Here is a 20,420-nt window from a genome sequence, read left to right as displayed (position 1 = left end):
GCTACACTACTTCATCAACACCAATATCAGCAGTAGATAGCTACACTGCTTTATCAATACCAATATGAACAGTGGATAGCTACACTTCTTCATCAACACCAATATCAGCGGTAGATAGCTTCACTACTTCATTCATCAACATCAATATCAGCAGTAGATAGCTACACTACTTCATCAACACCCATATCAGCAGTAGATAGCTACACTACTTCGTCAACACCAATATCAGCAGTAGATAGCTACACTACTTCATCAACACCAATATCAACAGTAGATAACTACACTACTTCATCAACACTAATATCAGGAGTATATAGCTACACTACTTCATCAACACCAATATAAGCAGTACATAGCTACACTACTTCATCAACACCCATATCAGCAGTAGATAGCTACACTGCTTTATCAATACCAATATGAACAGTGGATAGCTACACTTCTTCATCAACACCAATATCAGCGGTAGATAGCTTCACTACTTCATTCATCAACATCAATATCAGCAGTAGATAGCTACACTACTTCATCAATACCAATATCAGCAGTAGATGGCTACACTACTTCATCAATACTAATATCAGTAGTAGATAGATACACTACTTCATCAACACCAATATCAGCAGTAGATAGCTACACTACTTCATCAACACCCATATCAGCAGTAGATAGCTACACTACTTAGTCAACACCAATATCAGCAGTAGATAGCTACACTACTTCATCAACACCAATATCAGCAGTAGATAGCTACACTACTTCATCAACACCAATATCAGCAGTAGATAGCTACACTACTTCATCAACACCAATATCAACAGTAGATAACTACACTACTTCATCAACACCAATATCAACAGTAGATAGCTACAATACGTCATCAACAGCAATATCAACAGTAGATAGCTACAATACTTCATCAACAGCAATATCAACAGTCGTGGCTGCTGTCCATTGGGGTATGTTAATTTGTGAGTCCGTCTAGCATCTTGGCGCATAGACTGTACCAGCAAATACAAACGGTTTTAAAACGTTTTAAATGGGTTATACATTGGGGTTTGGTTTTAGTGAAAACGTTTTAATACTATTAAAGTGTCGGGGTTATAGCAAAGAGCTTTAAAGAGTTTAAGACATATTTTACTGTAAAATTGCAAAATGCCGTCTTGTCAACATTTAAATAACATCATGGCGGGTATTATGGATAATAATCGGCAGTTTTTATAGGTGAAGTGTAGGGGGAGGCTGTCAATTGTGTCACCAATCTTAAAGCATGTATAGGCCTAAATGAGGTTATAAGACTTCCATAAGACTTCAATGTACCAGGAAAACGCTGACGGCACATGCATCCCGGACATCGATACCGGTAGCTATTGATACCATGCAGGCCTGTCCAGGCCTGCCATGAATACAAGTCTAGCCGGTTGTCTGGCCAGACAACCTGATTGAAATAGCGCCATCTATAATGTGAAGTCCACAATAAGTTTCAATAGCCTGGTTTCAACCAGTTCAACCTGATTGAAATAGCGCCATCTATAATATGAAATCCACTAACTTTAAGGTGGTATTGTAATGCTTTCAGATTAATTGACTAGGGTAAAGTACACTGATCAATGTGCCTTTTGTTTGGAGCAAATCGGACATACGGGTTCCATAATACATCAATTTATATTTTCTTTGTATCCTATTGTTTTTGTCAATAATCAATATAGTTAATGAGCTAAAAGGACTGAAAAGGCTCATTAATATGTAATTTTTGCCAATATTTTGCTAAAAATCAATGCATAAATGTTCAGGGTACTTTTATTTTGCATACTTTTGCCCTGAAACTTGGTCAAATGTGTTTCTAATATGTTCTAATGTATCATATAGTGAACCCACCCTCTAATTAGCATATTTGCATAATTAATGAGCTAATTTGCATAAATGCTAATTAATTAAGCAAATATGCAAATTAGGGGGCGGCTTCACTATATAATACATTAGAACATATTAGAAACACTTTGACCAAGTCTCAGGGCAAAATTATGCAAAATAAAAGTACCCTGAACATTTATGCATGGATTTTTAGCAAAATATTGGCAAAAATAGTATGTAAATGAGCTTCTCCAGCCATTTTAGCTCATTAACTTTATTGATTATAGATAAAATCAGTTGCAAAGAATCATTTTGCAATGAACCATAGACAGTAGAATGAACTTACTAGATATAAATTTAGTCAGTATCCCACTGCCTCAAAATACTGGGAAAAAATGTCAAAATTTGTCATGGCACTATCTCGGGGGTACTTTCCGGGCCATTATTTTCCTGTTCAGTTACTTCAACCCCATTTTGACCTATTTTACTGAAAACTATCTAGGAAACGTTTCTCTAAAACTTGAACATTATGCCCGGACATTATTTAGGCCTAGCCAAACGGGTATAACTTTTTTTGAGAAAAGTTACAGATGAGGCTCACGCCTGCATGCTAGGCTGTGGATTTATATACGAATCTAAATAGACCTATCATGGGCCTATATAGGCCTATTTTTACTATCATCATGATCATGACTATTGACTAGGGCTATAACATTTTAGCAGTTTATAATGAGGGCCAAAGTTTTCATAATTAATTAATTCCAGGGAATAAGGGTAAAGTTGAAAAACGAACAGGCCTGTTATCGGATTTAAACAATTTTGATTGGCCCCGCGGACTAGGAGCCCGGACTGGAGTCAAACTCTCGGTTCATAAAACTCAGAGAAGTATAAACTCGAATAAACTCAGCCTACTCAGGCGTGCCAAATTTCATGCTTTTACTTTGAATTGCTCGATTATTACACGATACGGCAGGATTATTTAGCGCTATTATTCAGAGCCAAACTAGTCCATGGCCAAACACCCACCAAACACGCACAGTGGTCATAGAGTGATGTAAACTTGGTAAACATCGTGGCTCCACTGTTCAGTGCTCCATTCAGTGGCTATTGTAAAAGGAAGTGGACTTTATTTCGGAATAATTGTGGTATTGTGATAAAAAATTTGCATATTAAATTGGTTATCGACAGTGACTTCGTGGAAAAGGTGCTGTTTGTTGAGTCACAACGCTGATCATACAGAACCGTGCAACATCATCGTCGCACTTCACTGTTGACACTTGTTGGACTGGTAGAAACCTTCACCATTTAGGACACAATAACTATACTCATCTTGGAACCTCGACATACACTGTGAGTTATGCCTATAGTGCCTATTTCTTTCTTTGTTTTACCTGCTATAACCTCAATAATCGTTGGTAGTCCTGCCAGCAAGACTTCAGTCTTTATCATAAACATATAATGACATCTACGGACCTGATCAGATATTTTTTATTGTATAAATTCCTGTAGGCCTACTAATACTGGGGCATGGGGTGGGGGTGTACTCCTAATCGATCTGAGATTTTAGAAAATCCCATAGGGAAATTTGTTGAAAATGGCTTTTACCCCCCAGCCATCAGACCTGGTGGCTCACCCCTATCATGGTCGGTGCCCCCCCAATCAAGGGTGTCAATTCTAAGTTATGAGGGCACGGTGGTTCAGTGGAATATGGCCTTGGACTCATAATCTGAGAGCTTGCTCGACGTGCCTGGGTTCGATTCCCCGTTCCACCACTGTGTTGCGCCCTTGGGCAAGGTGCTTTGCCTTACTTGCCTCACCCCACCCAGGTGCAATGGGAAGCTGTTTAATAGGGGTAGTCACAGTCGTTGTACTGATGGACCCTGCACCACTTGTAGGCTGCAAACGTGGTTCTGACATATTCTAATGACAGCGGAATAAATGTAAAGCGCTTTGAGGCTGTTTACGGCATAAAGCGCTATATAAATATCTACATTTAATTTTTTTAAAGTTGAATGGGGGGAGGGACAGAATTTTGTAAATGTATGATGGGTAAGGTGGTTGGGTGCCATTTGGACCTTTTTGGACTAGGGGGTGGATTTTGAAAAAGTGGACTTTTGTCCAAAATTTGAACCTTTTTTTGGTCCAAACTCCAAATGGGACCTTTTGGGTCAAAAAAGGGGACTTTTGGGGGGATTTAGGAGGGGGGAACCACCCCAGCCCCCCTGGTTACAGGCCTGAGAGCGGGAAATTTAATTCGTAATTCAAACACTCATGATTGTGTATTGAATATCACTGTTGTGTACAATTCCCGGTACAATTCTGTATAGCACACAATAAATAATGGATGGAACCCCCGACCTTGGGACACCACGGTTTTACATTGGGGGCACAGTAATGGCGAAGTCGGATAGGTGTATGATACTGAATAATCTGAATTTGCCTGTATTTTTACAGTAAGCCTACAAATGTACTTAGACCAAGAAGTATTTGCCGTAAAGTGGGGGGGGGGGGATTTGATATTGTGTCCCCCATCCCAAAATGTGGAGGGGTCATGTCTCCCCTGTCCCCCCATCAGGATTGACGCCCATGTCCCAATATGATGACCCACGCTATGCCACTGATCTCATGTGTGAGTAACAATACACTGCACTGGGTTTTTTTTTCAGAAGGGGAACAAGAAGCCTGCAAAGTACAGTGATCTCTATTTAATTGGTAGTATTCTAGGCTATTGCCATCAGAATGGGTGATGCGGGAGAGAAGAGGACCGATGCTTTGGAAATGGAGGTAAATATTCAAATGCTAGAAAGTTCTAATGTTCATCTTTGTTTTGGTATTATTTTTACATGCAGGCTCATTTGTACACCCATCGAATGTGTGTCATCAGCCCTCAGATCGGCCCTCAGACACACACACACAGGCATAGAGTTGTGCAATAGCATGTTTTGTTGACATTTTTTGTCAATGTTTACATCAATGACAGAAGTACTCCCATAATTGAAAACTCAAATACAAAGGACATCAGTTGGCAATCTTAATGTTATGCAATCAAGTTTACAACACATCAGTCTTTCAATGGGTAGAAAGTTAATGAGTCACGCCATTCAAGTGCCAATATTGATTACTTCAAGTGGCCTATAGTGGAGTGACCAGATATAACCCTGCATGATTTCTATGTTATTTTGCAATAACAAAACCATGTTTTCCTTGATTTTGGTATGAAATTGAGCAAATAGAATTCAATGTCATGTCAATTTGGAGTTATTAAGGGCAACTAAAACTGATGTGAGGTAAGTTTTATCTGTTTGGAATCTGTATTGACTATTCTGAAGGAATTACTGCAATGTAAACAAACTAACTCATGGCCCATATGAACATTGTGTACTGGTTTTAAGTACCCTGTTTTCCATGGGTGACTGTAGGAACCCATGGATTCGATCCATGTAGCTCATTTGCCCCATTTTAGCATCAAATTGCAAATTTTGTCATGGTAAAGTCATTCTTGGAGCAGGTAAGAACAATAGGGTAGCCAGCAGGGTGAAGAGTGCCCCCCCCCCTGAAAAAATGAAAGAGAAAAGAATCCCTCTGACAAAAAAATGACAAGAGAAAATTGGGAAGGCAAAGGAAAAAAGGGGCAAGGAGCCTGTTTTCCACCAAAATTCACCCTGATCGTGGGCCAAAATTGTGTAAAATACAAAATGTTTGTATGCTACAAGCACACATTGTCTTAATAAAGCCCTTTTCATCCTGATCATGGGCCAAAATTGTGTAAAATACAAAGTTTTGTTCACTACTCGCACACATTGTCCCAATAAAGCCCTTTTTGAAGCTCAAAGACTTTTACATGTACAGTCTCTAATCTCTAAACAACATGTATACCCCACTGATAATGCCAGGTCAAAACCGGGAAATTTTTTTGTCTTTGCCCCAAACATTTTTATCACCCCCCCACCCAAGAAAGCTGGCTACACCCCTGGGTAAGCAGGGTCGACTTTGCAATTTTGTCCCCTTGGAAATTTCATCTGGCTACTATGTAAGCTGGCTTGGGTATTGTAGGTTTGACCAAACAATGTCCATGTCCAATGAAACTTGAAACTTGAAATTTTATTTTATTTTTTATAATCCAACATCGCCAGTTTTGGGTATCTTAATACCTAGTCTCCCCATATAAATATGATTCTTCTATAGTGTTATCTTGGCCCTTCCCCCTTGTAAAATCAGTACATTTGATATCAATATGTGAAATGTCATTTTTTTAAACAAACAAACTTGGTCACTAAAAGAAATCTCAATACATTATTGAAAATGGGTGGGTCACATATATGTATTTTTTCCTGGAGCTGATCAACATTGATATAAAAATGTCTAGGTCTAAAAGTTAAGTTAAAGCTGTAACTGGTGCAAGCTGTGATGAGCAGTACATGCAACATGTTTTGTTCATTAGGCATGAAAAAAGTCCCATTGCCCTTTCCCAACCAACCCACAAAAAAAATTGAAAATTGAAATTTTTTTTTTTCCAATTAGAGTGGAAATTTAGGGTTTTTTACTTTTTTTATTGTATGTCACCTCGACATTTTGTTTCCCAAATTTCAACTTTTAAATCATATTCCTCCCCGAAATAATTAAAGTTTGAATTCCAGCCTTTGCCAAAAGAAAAAACAAAGCTCTACCGCCAATCTCATCCCCCCATCTCTCCCACCAAATTGTTTGCCATATTCCCTGTGTTACTGATCTGTCTGTGAACACAGTACCAGACAAGTCAAATTGTCATGTCTTTTTTCAGGTATTGTCATTTTGAAAATATAAATTAAATTATGATAAAAGTGATTGCTCAACTATGAAGAATTTTATACAAAGGTCTATTATTAACACGAACTTGTACACATGACCTGTATGTACCTATTGTAAAAGGTCTCTTCAGTCACACACAATAGCCTCATCCCAATAGTCCAATTACCTCAATTACATGATCATATTGCAAAATGTGACCTCGACGAGTTGCAGAGTTTTTGTACCCAAATTTTCAAAGGTCATTCAATGAATGTACAAATGTATTGGGGTTTAAGAACTGTGCCCCTGATAGATGAGCATGTTGTGGATCCTAGTGTTTAGAGCAGATCACTTTGTAGAGATATTGTTTGTTGTTGCTACAAAAACTTTTTTATTAAAAAAAAAAATTAAAAAAATCAGATTTTTTAAATTTAAATTTGATTTTCTAAAATTTAAATTGATTTTAATTTGTTTTTAATTCCAAGAACTGCTATCCCTGGCTGAAATTTGATATACTTTTGATACACCACTTTTGATACATATGAAAAATGTATGAAATAAAAAGTATTTGAATTGGAACCCTCATTTCATATACTTTTATGTATCAAAACTGTATCAAATTAACATTGCATACACATTTTATACATATCAAAAGTGTATCAAATGCCAAGATAATGTATCAAAAAGTATCAAATGAAATGTATCATTTCATTTCATACATATTTGATACATAATTATATCAAAAGTGTATGAAATATGTAACTGTATCAAATCAGGGTTCCAATTTAAACTGTATAAAATTAGCATTGAAATTTTTATCCTTTCATTTCATACACATTTCATACATAATTTATATCAAAAGTGTATTGAATATGTTACTGTATCAAATCAGCGTTCCAATTTAAACTATCAAATTAGCATTGACATTTTTATCCTTTCATTTCATACATATTTCATACATAATTATATCAAAAGTGTATGAAATATGTAACTGTATCAAATCAGGGTTCCAATTTAAACTGTATCAAATTAAATTTGAAATTTTTATCCTTTCATTTCATACACATTTCATACATAATTTATATCAAAAGTGTATGAAATATGTAACTGTATCAAATCAGGGTTCCAATTTAAACTGTATCAAATTAGATTTGAAATTTTTATCTTTTCATTTCATACACATTTCATACATAATTATATCAAAATTGTATGAAATATGTAACTGTATCAAATCAGGGTTCCAATTTAAACTGTATCAAATTAACATTGAAATTTTTATCCTTTCATTTCATACACATTTCATACATAATTATATCAAAAGTGTATGGAATATGTAACTGTATCAAATCGGCGCTCCAATTTAAACTGTATCAAATTAGCGCTCAAATTTTTATCCTTTCATTTCATACACATTTCATACAAAATTATATCAAAAGTGTATGAAATATGTAACTGTATCAAATCAGGGTTCCAATTTAAACTATCAAATTAGCATTGAAATTTTTATCCTTTCATTTCATACACATTTCATACATAATTATATCAAAAGTGTATGAAATATGTAACTGTATCAAATCAGGGTTCCAATTTAAACTGTATCAAATTAGCATTGAAATTTTTATCCTTTCGTTTCATACACATTTCATACATAATTATATCAAAAGTGTATGGAATATGTAACTGTATCAAATCAGGGTTCCAATTTAAACTATCAAATTAGCGTTCAAATTTGTATCCTTTCATTTCATACACATTTCATACATAATTATATCAAAAGTGTATGAAATATGTAACTGTATCAAATCGGGGTTCTAATTTAAATTGTATCAAATTAGCGTTCAAATTTGTATCCTTTCATTTTATACACATTTCATACATAATTTATATCAAAAGTGTATCAAATATGCCACTGTATCAAATCAGCGTTCCCATTTAAACTGTATCAAATTAGCGTTGAAATTCTTATCCTTTCATTTCATACACATTTTATACATAATTATATCAAAAGTGTATCAAATATGTCACTGTATCAAATCAGCGTTCCAATTCTAATGCTGGCCAGCGGGACCACCCTATTTTTGATACATGCCGTTTGATACACTTTTGATATAGTTTTCTGATACACTTTTGATACAGTTTTTTTATACACTTTTGGTAGTTTTTTGTTTTTGTTTTTTTGTTGAAGTTTTTATTCCCTGTTCTTGGAACTGGTGGAGGGAGAAAAAACATACACAATGGGCCACCACACAGTGTCTTCGACCCTATATCTTCATGGCAGGAATCGCCATGGTAGGTTAAATCCACAGCCACGATTAGCCATTTGGTTCAAACCTTTAAAGCTCTTTTAAACTAATAATTAGTCGAGGGACATAACTAAGGCTACTCACAATAGCCGGGTAATCGATCTTGGTTGTGCGTGATTAAGCTTGTATACCCCATTGAGGTCAATGGTCATCGACTTTTATACTGCCTACAGTGAGTGCAGCTGTACTACACGCTGCACGCTGTAGTCCATAACAGGACCAACGCAATATAAAATGGTCAAATTTTGAGTTCAAAGCGCACGGCCAATTTTCAAAGCGCATTCTAGCGACTATCATATCTGTTCAACACGTATTTCCAAGTTTATGAGACCAAATCTGGTTTCTTGAGAAAAAATCATGACGGAGATATTCATCATTTTCTAACCCGGTATCAGAAGATTTTCGCCTGATATCAAAATCGTGCATAGCAATTCACGTGTATCGATCCCGTGTATTCATTTTAGTGTCCCTTCTGCACCAAATAATTATTAGCCAGGCGGTGTCGGTGTGCACCAGTTCCCAACGATCATGAATTAAAACATAATATTATAGTCAAAAATTTTAAGAACAGGTACATGTACAAAGGACAATCACAAAAGAGACAAAGACGATGGACAAAGAGAACGTTCACTCTTACAAACAAAACACAAGCACCAGTCTTGTGTCAAACAAGTGCACACATTACTTGGTTACACCCATCTTGATCCTGCCATAATCAGTTTGAAAATAATTGAAGAAAAGGACAACAATTTAAGATGCTTCAAGATCAATGGTCCATTTTTTGAAATGGAGCCGCAGTTTACCTTTACTTTCAGCAATTTTATACTCAATTTTCTGCTTCAATTTGACCATATTCAGAAAAGCATTGAAACTAAGGTTAGTCTGTTTAAATCTGCACTTATGAATGTAAAATTTAAGGCACAGAAAAAGGAAATTAATACACAGGTCATGTTCTGAGGTATCCCTGATACCAAACATTTTATCAAATTTGGAAAATGTAAAAGAATCCCCAGGGACACTGTTGATATAAAACATAGTTCATCCCACATGGGAGACACATTCTTGCATTCACAAAATAAATGCAAAATTGTTTCGGGCAATTCATTACAAAAGTAACAATTGGGTGAATCCACCCTACCAATTCTGTGAAGAAAATTATTTGTACAAATTGCCCTATGAAAAACTTTAAAATAAAAAGATCGTAACTGGGTTTCAATAGTACATTTAAAATTGCTACTGTGCACACAGTTCCATTCAATTTCATCAAACACATCGAGACAATCAACCCATTTGTTTTCAGCTTCAACAGTGGCTTGGTTCCTAAGAGTTGAGTAGGCATGTTTTGAAACCTTCTCTGCATCTAAAAGCGAAGCAGAAATAGTATCAAAAATGTTTTCTTGAATGTTCTTAGGGTTCTGGAACCAATCCAAATAAATCCCATTCATTAAATAATTGTATTTCCTCCTGTCTTTAATGGAAATATCAAATTCTAAAACCAAATCTTCAAAGGTTTTAACTAAATTGTGACCCATATAAAGATCTGAAATGCAATGGATCCCTTTTTCATCCCAAGTAGGGTAAAAGAAAAACTTTTTTTTTTTTTTTTTGAACATCTTTATTCCACCAAATTGGGTCCTGGAGATGGAAATCAGACCAGTTTAATTTTTAGTTTTTTTGATACACTTTTGATACAGTTTTTCAAATTTCAAAATTGGTCCAATCAAGCTCAAATTCAACAATTATCCTTACATGATCTAAACATATTTGCAAACATTAATGACCCCAAAGCTTAAAGTGAAGGGGTCAAAGGTCAAATTTTGAAATTAGTCTAATCAAGCTCAAATTCAACACTGCCCTCTACTGCCAATGCTGACCTCTAGCACTTTCCCCCATCACGGAGCAGCTCAATGCACTTTCCCCTATCAACGTTCAAAATTACAACGCAATAGGACCTGAAATGTGTGAGAAAGTATTGCAAAAAAGAAGCAAAACCCAACCAAAATGGAACATACATACATCAGAGGGCCAGCTTGGAAAGCAGTGCTTGTCACTGAAGTTGTTACCCTCAATAAAGAGACAAAAAGGCTACCAATAACAAAAAGATTCAGCAGGGTTTTTTTACTATACAGGCATGTGCTATATTCATGCATAATAATATATACATACGAGGCCCTATATATAATAAACACAGCCAAAAAAGAAAGTCTCCAGTAGTTCCATCCCCATTTAATCAGAGTCTGATGAGTTTATGGCAAAATAATTTATATAATAGTTTTCTATACACTTTCCTTCAAACGTTGATACCAAATTTGATATAAAAAGTTTAATCATCATGAGCATAGGAGCCGTTGTTTGGAAATTCGTGCAATTTTAAAAATGACAAATTACGAATTGACCACGCAAACTCCAATACATGGTAGCAGCTTATTATGTGGCCTGAAGCAACCCGTACAGGAATCATTGCACACTTGCCTGCGCACAATTGAAAGAGCGGGGGACTTCATTTGCATTTTGACATGCATTGGTACCCCTTTAACCTGCCGGTCTATTCAGGCGACGTAATTCTTGGCACTCACGCTAGCTCTGCTACGTGATACAATTTCCTATGTCATTTTTAAAATTGCGCGAATTTCCAAACAACGGTTTCTATGCTCACGATGATTAAACTTTTGATATCAAATTTGGTATCAACCTTTGAAGGAAAGTGTATAGAAAACTATTATATAAATTATTTTGCCATAAACTCATCAGACCCTGATTAAATGGGGATGGAACTACTGGAGACTTTCTTTTTTGGCTGTGTTTATATAGTAAGCTTACCTTATCAGAACAAAGTCAATAAAATATCCTCTTTTAATCACAGTCCCTGATTACAACTACATTGTAACCTAATGTGCAGTCTACAAGCATGTTTGTATCATCATGATAAATAAAACACCATAATTTGCTCTAAAATACAGTACATTTCCAAATGCAAATCCTGGTGTTAACTGCATGCATGCCACATGGGCAAATTTAAAAATGATGAGTCATTATCTAGACATGTGATCAGTTATTGATACAGTTTTGATACACTACAAAAGGTCAGTTTATGAAAGCCCAATTTGATACACTTTTGATATACCTCTAGCCACCCAAAATAAACTAAGTCCAATTTGATACACTTTTGATATACCTCTAGCCACCAAAAATTAACTAAGTTCAATTTGATACACTTTACATAAACTAAAAAACAGGCAAAGTCCAATTTAATACTTTTGATACACTGTATGCAGCCAGAATTTGACTAAGTCCTATTTGATACACTTTTGATATACATCTAGCACCAAAAATGAACTAAGTTCATTTTGATACACTTTACATACACTAAAAAACTGCAAAGTCCAATTTGATACACTTTTGATACACCACAAGCATGGCCAAAATTAACTAAGTTCATATTCGATACACTTTTGATACATTTTTGATACAGTTAGGTGGTATTTGATACAGTTTTGATACCCTATATTTTCAGTTGATACATTTTCAATACACCTTTAGATATCAAAACTGTATCAAATTGCTGTTTGATACAGTTTTAATACACTTTGATACACTTTTGATACACTTCTTGCTGTATAGAATTTCTGCTAGGGATACCCCATGATAAATTCAAAAGAGATCAGTGGAATTCTAGACATATGTGCAATCCTATCAGGTATTTACAAATATTCAAAACATGTTTTTACATGTGAAAACAATTGGCAAAACTCATGGGAATAAACTTGTTGAATTCTGCACCTTGAAGATGAATTTATAGCAATAGATAAAATGTCATCATAGAGGTATTGTAGGTTGGATCCAAATGTTGTAGAAGCATTAGAAATGAAACAAAACAGTCAATTTATGTAAGAAATTAACTTAGTTTTATCAAAAATGGTAAAAATGTAAAAGTTGATTTAAATCAATGATTTTTTGAAGAAAAAAAATCATTTCTTCCGTTTTCCGTAAAACGGAAAACTTCGGACTCTAGTGTAGGCCTATAGGCCCTATATCATATGTTATATTATACTGTAAATTTGGGTGAAAATTGTGGACACACCCTTTGTAAATCCGCCTATGCTATATATAAGGGGTTGTGTAGTAATTATCTGTCAAGGGGCTATCAAAATAGCCTACGAAATTGTTTCACCTTCCAGCATACCACAAATTGCTTACACCCTCTTGGTCTGCCCAAAATATTTTGCCCACCCCCGCGCCTTTACACATGCCAAAGTTTTGGAAACCAAATTTGCAAACCTTAAAATGGTCTAGAATAGATAAATAATGCCAGCATAGCAAGCAGGAAATAAATGCAACTGCACTTTTATAGCATTTTAATTTTTAAAAGAAAACCTATGAATGTGTGCCCACGTCTCTTGCTCCCCTTTGTGAACTGCCAAAATTGCTTCCCCCTTGCCCTATCAAAATTTACTTTCCCCCTCTTGTTCCCCCCTCCCTCAGGACCAGATAATTATTGCACTGCCCCTATTTCCCAACCATACTCATCCTAACTGACTGAATCTGCTCGGACTTGAATGAGTGATTGAGTGAATGCTGAATAAACTAATAAGACCCTTCAAACTAATTCTTAGGTTAATGTTTATGATTTTAAAAAGGAACAAGGTAACTTTTAATTATTAATTATTTCTTTTTATTTTCTTTATTTTGAAACGAGTGGTCACAGCCATTAACAGTACATTTTGCTGATTTAATTATATTGCAATTATCATTTATTATGGTTGATTTTATACATTGATAAATAACAGGGGTGTTCTTTGTTTGTTCAGCATCAAAATAAGAAAGTAATGATTGACTGTATAAAATGTAATTTAACAGAGAAAATGTCAAATAAAAATCAAATGATTAAACATTTTGCTATTCCCAATTTTGGATGCGAGCGGGAAACAGTAAACTCAAAATCAATTGGGAAGGGCCCAATAGCTTTTGAAGAAAACAAAATTGGTTTAGCTAAATTTAGGAAAATAATTTAAAACAAAATTTTGATACAGAAAACATGATCTCATCAGATTCCAATACATTGTTCAAACAACAGGGTATTTAATTAACAAGGCAACTTTTTATACCAAATGACTGTTGCCATGGTTATTCACAGTTGTAGCAAATCGGATTCCCACCAAGAAATGTTGTTAACAAGATGTTTGAACCATAGGATGTAAATGCATATCATATGTCACTTGCTTTCAAAAAATTAGCATAAGGCCTAAAAAAAAAATTGTTTGATTGGCGTAACATAAAAAAAAAATTTAGGGTAGGTAGGTCGGGATTCCTTTTTTTTTTTTTTTTTTTTTTTTTACTTTTTAAGCTGTAAATTTCATTTGATGAAGGCTTTGGAATTTTTTTCCCTCTTTTTTTAAATTTATTTATTTATATTTATTTTTTTAAATTTTATTATTTTTTTTTGGCAAAAATAAATAAAAAAGTTAGGGTCGCGCCTAATTTTAGGGTAGGTCGCGTTACGCCAATCAAACAATTTTTTTTTTAGACCTAAAGTTGACAAAATAACTTCCTGGGATAATCCAGATTTGGGAAAATTGTAAAAAAATAACTTAAAAAAAAGAGGTTCTATGGTTGGGACTGCCGAGACAGTCAGTCGAACAAGAATTTCTTTTGGGGGATGGGCTCATTTACATAATTTAAAATGTAAATGATGAGTAGTGGAAATAATCAGAAACCCTGGGGGGTCACTCAGATACCAAAGTGGTACGCATGCTCGTCCCCAAAAACGGTCAATTTTTGGCCTTGTGGCGGCGTCAACGTTTTTAGAAAAAAGGGTGCTTTTCAGGTAAAGTTTTGATGTTTAGGGTATCTTTTTTCAATCAATGGATTTGTTTTAGAGTTTACGCTATTTAGGGGTCCATTTTAGCTTCTTATGCCGAATTACGCTATATTTTAGATGTAAGATTTTCAGAGCCTAACGCCAACAAGGGGTGAAATTTTTCTACACTGATTACGCCATTTAGGGTCCATTTTGAAGGGGCTGGGACGAGCATGCATACCACTTTGGTAAAGCGAGTGACCCCCGGGTCAGAAACATCACCATTTTAAACTCATATATTATATAAACAACACCTATACAGTAAGTTAAATTGATAGAGAAACCAACTTATTTAGCATTTATCATGATAACAAAAAACAGGAAATGTCTTCAGCACATTCTTGCATAATATTGACGTAGCAGGAGGTGGAAGTACTAGAGCTATATTTGGACCTGAAGTGCACTATCAGTCATCAAGGCAATTGGACTTGATAGCAAGTAGTAAAACATAAAAGACAGTAGATTATTTCGAAACCCTGACTTTCTGACAAGAGGTACTAATGATGGTTCAAAATAATTGATGTAGGCCTATAATGTACCATAATTTTCAGTGGCGTAGATTTCTTTTTGACATTGGGTGAGATGGGGCTGGAAAAAATTTCTTGAAGTATAGTGAATCCAGCATCTTTTGGCAACAGAATAAGTTAATGGTACAAATGCCTGCGGAGCACGCGAAAAATGTTGCCATATTGAAGCTAAACTGGTGAAATATGGGTCAAAAGTAGAATAAATTCGGGCGAAGCTCGAAAAAATTTGCACTTTTGGGGCTAAAATGGCCAAATATGAGGTTAATTTGGTCAGAAACCCACAAAAAGGCGTAAACATTGGAGGTCATGATTGTATGGACCACCCCCCCCTGACAAAATATTGCCGGGATTTGTCCCCCCAACCCCCGATCTATGTCTATGATAATTTTGATTCTAAGGTAAACAAGTCACAAAGAACCCTTAAAATAAAATTAAAAGTATGATTTTCATAATAAATCCGTCAGTTATTGACAACTTTAGCAAGACCTGGGTAGCAAGAGTGACAGTCAGGAAATTATTAATTAGAACCAATCTAATGTTAGAATAAATACTAAACTTCATTGGTTTTTTCTGTGAAAATGGTGAAAGTGCAGTTTATTGGGGGCAAGCCCATAAAAAACACTTATAAGATCTTGACCCCTTCCCATTTGACACCATCCCTGGAAGGGGACTGCAACTAGTTCTCAAAATACTACCCCTCATAACTACACACACACCCCTACTGTCCCTTCATGTTTTCACTGTTAACCGTGGACCCTTATTGTGTGTGTGGTTGATCATTGTGTGTGTGGTTGATCATCGACAACCATGGACACACACACCCCCACCCCTGTCTGTGTTTGCCTCCAAACGTGGACATTGTGTTTTGCTATCTAACCGAGGACGTGTGTATGTTTTCATCGCCTAACCGTGGACTAAAATGGCAGATTTTTTGTGTGTATAATACGAAACGGAATTTTAGCCATCACCCTGCGGACGGTAGTTTTTACACGTGTGGTCCTCGGTTTCAGGCAAATAGCGTTTAAAGCATCTAGCATGCATTTGAGGTCTTTTGCAGTAGTTTGAGACCGAGGACAGTCCTCGGTTGGAAGTAGGTCCACAGTTTAGGGTGAAAAATCTTGTGTGTGTCCTCGTTTGTCGGCCAACACGTACGCATGTGCATATCATAATTTATCATATCTCTATTTTTGTTATACTTGATGATGCCCTGTACTAGGAAGTGCAAGACTTCATTTAAAGCTGCTTTTTATCATTTTGTCTTCTTCCCAGGAGGTCACAGTCACAAATGGAGAGGCTACACAACCAACAGCCAATGGAGATGCTGGTCTTAGTACTAAAGAGCAAGTGGCAGCTATCAAAGCAAAATTAAAAGGAGATCTGACGTACAGTATAGATGAAATTCCGCCATGGTATAGTAGCATACTGCTTGGTTTTCAGGTATGTGCCCCCATCTCAAAATGCCCCAAAAGTCCCCTTTTTTGACCCAAAAAGTGCCATTGGGTTTTTTATGCCTTTTTGGTCAAAAATTGTCCAAATTTTGGAAAAATTAAAAAGTACATAATTTTTTCAAAATCAGCCCTCCCTAGTCCAAAAAGGTCCAAATTTTGAAAAAAAAGGTCTACTTTTTCAAAATAAGCCCCCGAATAAGCCCCCCCCCCCCAATAAATCATGGTTACAGGTCTATGTGTGGGTAAGTTATTTTGTGGATTCTAAATCAGTATTTGAGTTCAAAACTTTGGACCCCTTAAAATTTCATTGGATAGGGTTTTGCAGGACTCAAAGGGTCTGGAAAATATCAGTTGGACCCTTTAAATTTTGAGCTTGTGTTATCCCTGCATGTTATATGAGGCGATATCAGGCGATAACGACACAACCGGGTCTTATTCTCTAAATTATAATTATCAAAATATCAAGAGCTACCTCTATATAGGATCATTCATGCAGTAGTATTTACTTGTTATGAATTGTAATGACCTTTTAGTGATCTTGACCCACATTGACTCTTTGTACAGAATGAGTATCAAAACCATGACCTCATTTGAGTTTACTTTGTTAATTGCTTTGTTTCTTATTGAAATGTCAGGGTTTTTCTGCTAAGTTTTCCTTTAAAAGCATGTGTGGTAGACCTGATCATTCAGTCTATTTGAAGAGTGAATGACTCATCTACTATACTATTCTATTCTATTCTATTCTATTCTATTCTATTCTATTCTATTCTATTCTATTCTATAGACTAATCCAAATACACGCATTCCTACACCTGACTAGCAGCCTTTAGTTGGGTAGCCGTCGCTACAATGCACTCAAAATGTGAAATGATTCGGCCTTGGCGGAAATTTTAAACTGCATTCCATCACCCGTTTTACACCTTCCGCGAAAAACACAGGCAGACAAAAGAATAACACAATACAGTTCCCTTCGACAAAACACACAGCATGGTCTATTCGCTGTTGAAGTGACATAATAATCGGATTAACTACATGCGACGGGATTACCTGCGGAATTATCTCCATTATATATATTATTAGCTATTATTCTATTAACCCTCCTCGTCCTTGCATCTTCTCTAGGTGTTAGACGGCTTTTATTTGCACAATTGGATGTAAAAGCACCAGGTTGGTGCTAGCGGCTACCCAAAGATGTCCGACCAAATCCTGACCATGACTTGGCTACTTGGATTCGTCTATATTATTCTACTGTGAAAAATTAGTATTTCAGAGCAGAGTATTTCTGTGGTTTGGGAAACTGTTTCCCTGGGTCATGCATGGGTTCCAATATCTGTAACAATATTGACAGGTCTATCCTATCCAAAAATACCAGTACATTTTTAGGAGATTTTTACCCTTCAAAATTGAAGCACAAAAATACCCAAAATACAAACCTCAATGAAAATATCTCCATAAGTAATTATCCAGAATGGTCTAATTATCAATTACACAGTCCATTAACCCTGATTGACAATCACAGCTCTTAAGTTTGACCTCAAGTTATGGGATATGAGGTTGTGTACCCAACACAGTTAAAGGTCATTCTGTGAATGTATAAGTATATTGGAACCAATGAACTCTGCCGTGGTGGATGTGACTGATTGAGATCCTGGTATAGGGCATATGTTATAATAATCAAATCTGGGTGAAGTTCAAGTCCAATATCACCTGTTACATCAATACAAAGTTACTATATAACTTAAGAAGTATCAGTTTCAGGGTTTGAAGCTTCCTGGTGACATTGACCTGGCTTAACTCTGCTAAATTAGTAGTAGACACAGCATGCTCATCTATCGGGCACAGTTCTTAAACCCCAATACATTTGTACATTTATTGAATGACCTTTGAAAATTTGGGTACAAAAACTCATACTCAAAAACTCATACTCTGCAACTTGAGGTCAAATGTTGCAGTATGATTATGTAATTGAGGTTATTGGACTATGTCATTGGGATGAGGCTATTGTAGTCCATACCACAGTGAAAAAATGGCTCACAAATGAACAAGTTTGTTTCCTGTACAATTTGTTTTGATCAAATTTCTCTTGTTTGCCATTTCAGTTTTCATCTAAAACTAAAATTTGACCTCAAAATGCACATAATATAATGATGAATTTCAGGGTGTTATATGGTCTAACAAATCCTTGGTTTTCCCTTTAAATTTCAATTTTTATGTAATTTTCATAAAATGACAAGTTTTCCATTTTCTAAAACAGCAAATTCTGTGTTCTTCCATGATGAAAATTTTCCATTTCCTTTCAAGGCCATGAAATGGTGAAAAACAAGTTACGTTTATATACTATGACACCAGTCATATGAATCAACAACTTGTCTCCATTATGATCAAAATCTGTGCAAAATTTTCCTTTTTAAACTTTTTTTTTCTTATTTTCTGTTTTCCGTATTTCTTTATAAACAATAAGGGGTCAACTCCTTTATTTCCCTCTGTCAGTGCAGTTATACATAATACAGCCCTGAGCCTCAGACCCTAGAAAGTTCTTTCTATAGGGTCTCTGTGCCTAGCCTGAGCTCAGGTATTTTAATACATTTTAAACCAAGGTGTGATTGTATTAACTTTACGCTGCAGTTGACTTTTTGTAGACTTTTATATAATATTAAATCAAGCATGAACAAAAGCGCTGACCATTACAAGTGGAAACGATTTCAATTGTTCTTAAAGTACCGCACAAGTGTCGACTTCACACACTGGTTGGGTGATCCCCATACAATGTCAACATAATTATTTTCATACTGAAAGAAATCGGTTTTTAATGCTCTGCGTGCTCAGGGCCGTTCCGACCATTAGGCCAGGTAAGGCGGTCGCAAAGGGCGGCAAACGCAGAGGGGCGAAAAAAAAAAGGGGCGAAAAAAAGAAAAAAACAGGAATGGAGAAAGAAAAGGGGATAAAAAGAAAAATGGGAGGAAAAATAAAAGGGGGCGAAAAGAGAAACAGAAAACAGGGCGGAAAAGGGGGGACGTGAAAAAAGAAAAGAAAAGAAAAGAAACGGGGCGGAGAAAAGGAAAGAAGATTACGGGGTGGAGAAAAAGAAAGAATAGCCTAAATGGGGCGAAGAAAAAGAAAGAAGAAACGGCCGGAAAAAAAAGGAAGATGAAATGGGCGGAGAAAAAACAGAAGGAATAAAGGAAAACAGAAGGAAGAATAGAAGAGAGGAGAAAAGAAACAGAAGTGCCAAAGAAGAACAAAAAGTGGGAGAAAAATACATAAAAGAAGGAAAATTATAGGCGAGATCCCGGGAGGATGGGGATGGTCCATACAATCACCCCCCCGCCCAATGTTGACGCCTATATGTGGGTTTCTGACAAATTAACCTCATATTTGGCCATTTTAGTCCCAAAAGTGCAATATTTTTTATTCCATAAATGCACAAATGTCAACAGTTTAGCATCAAAATGGCAAATTTGACCTCAAGTTGCAGAGTATGAGTTTTGGTACCCACATTTTCAAAGTTCATTCAATGAATGTACAAATGTATTGGGGTTAAAGAACTGTGCCCCTGATAGATGAGCATGTTGTGGATCCTAGTGTTATAATAGCTTTGGCATAAAAAGTTTTAAAATATTTCCTCAAAATATCACAAGATATCTCAAAAATCACTGAACCAATA

At 35.8% G+C, this 20,420-nt stretch overlaps 1 pseudogene; it reads left to right on the top strand.

The window, feature by feature from the left end:
• The first annotated feature begins 2,931 nt into the window (after positions 1–2,931).
• The window catches only part of LOC140150505 (solute carrier family 23 member 1-like), a 67,609-nt pseudogene continuing 50,120 nt past the window's right edge, over positions 2,932–20,420 (top strand).

Source organism: Amphiura filiformis, chromosome 4 (assembly GCF_039555335.1).
Source record: "Amphiura filiformis chromosome 4, Afil_fr2py, whole genome shotgun sequence".
Taxonomy (NCBI): Eukaryota; Metazoa; Echinodermata; class Ophiuroidea; order Amphilepidida; family Amphiuridae; genus Amphiura; species Amphiura filiformis.
The sequence above is the reverse complement of the archived record's forward strand: the minus strand, read 5'-3'. Positions and strand labels throughout refer to the sequence as shown.